General features: G+C 44.9%; 1 long non-coding RNA gene across 1 annotated transcript in view; it reads left to right on the top strand.

The window, feature by feature from the left end:
• The window catches only part of LOC132013644 (uncharacterized), a 9,685-nt gene extending 6,309 nt beyond the window's left edge, over positions 1-3,376 (top strand). The window contains exon 3 of the long non-coding RNA XR_009403060.1: positions 3,132-3,376. This is a non-coding gene — a long non-coding RNA (uncharacterized LOC132013644). The remainder of the gene's footprint in view (positions 1-3,131) is intronic.
• The last annotated feature ends 1,312 nt before the right edge of the window (positions 3,377-4,688 follow it).

Below are 4,688 nucleotides of genomic sequence, written 5' to 3'. Positions count from 1 at the left end.
ATAGGAAGCAGGCTCCCTGCTGAGCAGAGAGCCCGATGCGGGACTCGATCCCAGGACCCCGAGATCATGACCCGAGCCGAAGGCAGCGGCTTAACCCACTGAGCCACCCAGGTGCCCCTTAGAATACTTATTTTGAAGAAAAGTGAAAACTGAAACTAAACTGACTTTTGATCCTTCAAAAGTGGCCTCTTACTGTGTGGGGGAGATAGTAGAACTTGTTATGTGAGGTATTTATTTTGAAAAGGAATATGCTTATTTAGTGCAAAGGGTAGCCAGTGGAAAAGTGCCCCCTATTCCTGTCCAGCAGCAGCCAGCCCCCCTCCTGTTACCAGTTTCTTCTATACTGACACCCATTATTCACACAATTGACATGCTCTGTGTGACAGCAAAGACAGTGGTTCAGAGAGGCCTGAACCCATCTCTCCCTTGGGCTCGCCACTGGTTCAAGTGGTTTCCTCATCTTGTGCATCATCGAGAGGAAATGAACACAAGGAACCTGGCAGAGGCCTGGGTCCTATGAAGACCACAATGAACAAGCCAAATGTTGCCTTTCCTCAAGAACTTTGCTCAGTCATCCCTCTCAGGTCAGCCTTGTAGCTCTCCTTGCTTTTCCCCCTTCCAACCGGGCCATTTCTCTTTGCTGCCAACCTCGGGTCCTCCATCATCTCCTCCCACGGCCAGGAAGCCCATACACAGGGCCCAACCTGCAGTCAGCCAGGAGATGGAAAGCTGGGGCTTCCCACTGCCTCAGATGGTCTCTGAGAATTCTTAATCAAATATTCACACTTCGTGTTCACCAGAATTATCTTGTCAGATGCAGTAAAAACAGTTACACTTTTGCTTCCACGTTATGGATGGCAGGTGTTTCGCCGTGGGGAAGAAGGTTAAGATAAACAATGAACTCTTTCACCTTATTCAGGGATCAGTATTTTCGTTCCTCTTAAAGAATGGTCCCTAAACTCTGAAAATACTGGCCAGCATCTCCACCAGCAATGCCATCTGCCTGCAGAGGAGAACAAGATTTCAGTCGGATAATATGTATATCAAAACACGTTTCTTATTTTCTTCTTTTTAACTATTCTATTTTAACTCCAGTGTAGTTAACATACAGTGTTATATTAGTTTCAAATGTACAATATAGCAATTCAATGGTCCTGTACATTGCTTAGTGCTCATTAACATAAGTGTGCTCTTTTTTTTTTAAGATTTTATTTATTTATTTGACACAGAGAGAGATAGCAAGTAGGCAGAGAGACAGGAAGAGGGAGAGAGGGAAGCAGGCTCCCCAATAAGCAGAGAGCCCGATGTGGGGCTCAATCCCAGGACCCTGAGATCATGACCTGAGCCAAAGGCAGAGGTATAACCCATTCAGCCACCCAGGCGCCCCAAGATAAGTGTGCTCTTAATCCCTTTCACCCATCCTCCCTCCCCACCTCCCCCCGATAACCATCAGTTGTGCTCTATAGTTAAGAGTCTGGTTTTTGTGCGTTTGTCTCTTTTCTTCTTTGTTCGTTTGTTTTGTTTCTTAAATTCCACATATGAATGAGATCATATGGTATGTGTCTTTCTCTGACTTATTTCACCTAACATTATACACTCTACTTCCATCCATGTCATTGCAAATGGTAAGATTTCATTCTTATGGCTGAACAATACCCCCATTGTATATACACACCACATCTTTATCCATTCAGCAATCGAAGGACACTTGGGCTGCTTCCATCGCTTAGCTATTGTCAATAATGCTGCTATAAACATTGGGATGCATGTATCCCTTTGATTTAGTGTTTTCGTATTCTTTACTAGCGTGATTACTAGGTCATAGGGCAGTTCTATTTTTAATTCTTTGAGGAAACTCCATACTGTTTTCCACAGCGGCTGCATCAGTGTGCATTCCCACCAACAGTGCACAAGGGTGCCTTTTTCTCCACAGCCCTGCTAATGCTTGTTTTTTATATTGTTGATTCTAGCCATTCTGACAGGTGTGGGGTGACATCTCACTATAGTTTTGATTTGCATTTCCCTGATGATGAGTTATGTTGAGCATCTCTTCATTGTCTGCTTAAAAAAAAGAATCCCATATCATTCATGAGATTGTTAAGCTTTCACTATAATTTGTATTATTTAAAGACCTTTTACTTTCTTCATGCCCACTAGGATGGCCATGGTCAGAAAGACAGGTAAAACATGTACTGGTAATGATAGGAAGCAACCTTCATTCTGTGTTGGTGGGAATGGAGGCTGCTGCCAGTTTGAAAAACTGTGTGACAGCTCATTAAACACGGGGCTAACATATGACCCAGTAATTCCACTCCTAGGTATATACTCAAGAGAATGAAAACATATGTTGACCCCAAATCTGTGCATATATCTCCATAGCAGCATTATACATGATGCCAAAAAATGGAAGCAAAGCAAATGTCCATTAACCAATGAATGGGTAAACAAAACATGGTGGGTGCATATGGTGGGCTGTCATGTAGCCATAAAAAAACAAAGTACTGATACATGCAACAATATGACTAACTCTTTCTTTTTAAAGATTTATTTATTTATTTGCTTATTTGTTTATTTGAGAGAGAGTGAGAGCATAAGCTGGGGAGAGAGGCAAGCAGACTCCTCGCTGAGCAGGGAGCCCGGTGCAGGGCTCAATCCCAGGACCCTGAGATCACGACCTGAGCCGAAGGCAGAGGTTTAACCCACTGAGCCACCCAGGTGCCCCAATATGACTGAATCTTAAAAATGTTATATAAAGAAAGCAGACACATAAGGCCATATATTATCTAATTCCATTTATATGAAATGCCCAGAATAAGCAAATCTATAGACCTAGAAAGTAGATTTGTGGTTGCCTAGGTTTGTGGGGCATGGAGGGAATGAGGATTAATGGTTTGTGGGTGAGGAGTGGCTCAGGGTGATGAAGTGTTTTAAAATGGATTATGGTGATGGTAGCACAATTCTGAATATACTAAAAGCCATTGAATTCTACATTTTAAATGGGTGGATTGGTTAAGGTACACATTATATCTCAAAACCCTGTTTTAAAACTTTTTTTTCCAACACGTAAACATTGCCTGTGTGTATTTAAAGTTACTTATTTTTTTTAAAGATTTTATTTATTTGTTTGACAGAGAGAGAGAGAAAGCAAGCAGGAGGAGCAGCAGGCTGAGGAAGAGGGAAAAGCAGACTCACCACTGAGCAGGGAGCCTCATGTGGGGCTCACCGTGGGGCTGGACACAGGTCTGGACACGGACCTGGACTCAAGGCTCTATCCTACGACCCTAAGATGATGACCCCAGCCCAAACCAGGAGTCCAAAGCTTAACCAATTGAGCCATCGAGGCACCCCTCTTGCTCACCTTTAATATGGGATTTGAAAGAAGGTATTAAACCAATTTCAGCAGACTCAGAGGAGTTGGTTCTTTATTGAATAAATATCGCCACCTTCCAAGTGAAATTATCTTTCCCAGAAATGTAAATTCTTCTAGGCATTGACTGATAATAAAAATGTGGACAGAAGCTCTCTTTTCCGTGGGGACAATATCAGAAGAAAGGCTCTTGTGGTTAGCTAACAGTTCTCAGAGACTAAGGTGAATTTTCAAAGGGCTACCACTTCCCCGGGTTTTGTTTCATTTCAATAGAGGTAAGTTTGTGGATTTCATGAATCCATTCCTAGTTCTTTGCCTGAGACACATTTAATTATTTTCCACAATATCAAAACCAATGGAATGAGAAATTCATAAACTTCGCCTGCTTGGCGGACAAGTCAGATCACAGTTACATTTATGTCTAAGTTACCCCAATCCTGGGACCTTCCTACCTTGTCAGCAGGAATTTCTGGTCAATTTGGGGGTGTAGCCTCCCCTAATATATGAAGTCTTCCTGTGGTGCTTGGATATGTCGCCAAATTTGTCCCCAGTGTGTTCCCTCCAGCTGCCTGCTAGGGAAACAGAAATTCAGACAGTCCCTTAGGGACACAGACTTCCACCACTGCAAGAGTGCACCCCACCCACGTCCCTACCCCAGGGCCTTGCCAGCTGGTGTTGCTGCCTCCGGCCCCCTGGCTCCGATGTCCAACGTGGCCCTGGCTCCCTGGGTCCACTATGCAGCTGTAGGTCGGGCCCCAGCGAAACTCTAGGAAAGCCTCGGAACCATATTTCCTATGGTGCTCATGTCTGGTCCACCACCTCTTCCGTTATGGGGAGACCAGCCCCACCTCTGGGGTCTGGGTCCCTTAGTTGAGTGGGAGAGGGGGTGCTGTCCCCCATGTTACCAGGATGTCCAGGGAAAGCACCAGCACCCCAAGGCAGTGCAGCTTTTCCACCTCACACGCAGCCAAGCCCCCCGCCCGCCCATGGTGCCCACGGGCTTGAGCGATCATGAGATAGGTGCAAGCTCCTGCCAGGGAGGGCTCAGTTCCCCACTAGAAACACTAGTGTGTGCTGGCCCAGTCAGTTAAGCATCTGACTCTTTATTTAGGCTCAGGTCATGATCTCAGGGGTATGAGGTCGAGCCCCCCGCAGCAGGCTCCATGCTGGGGATGGAACCTGCTTAAGATTCTCTCTCTTCCTCTCCCCCTCCTCCCACTCTCCCTCTCTTAAAAAAGAAGAAGAAGAAGAGGAAGAGGAAGAAGAAGAAGAAGAGAAAGAATGAAGAAAGAAAGAAAGAGAGAGAGAAAGAAAGTAAGTT

The sequence above is a fragment of the Mustela nigripes genome, chromosome 3 (genome assembly GCF_022355385.1).
Source record: "Mustela nigripes isolate SB6536 chromosome 3, MUSNIG.SB6536, whole genome shotgun sequence".
Lineage (NCBI taxonomy): Eukaryota > Metazoa > Chordata > Mammalia > Carnivora > Mustelidae > Mustela > Mustela nigripes.
Note: the sequence above shows the minus strand (reverse complement) of the source record. Positions and strands in the feature narration are given on the sequence as shown.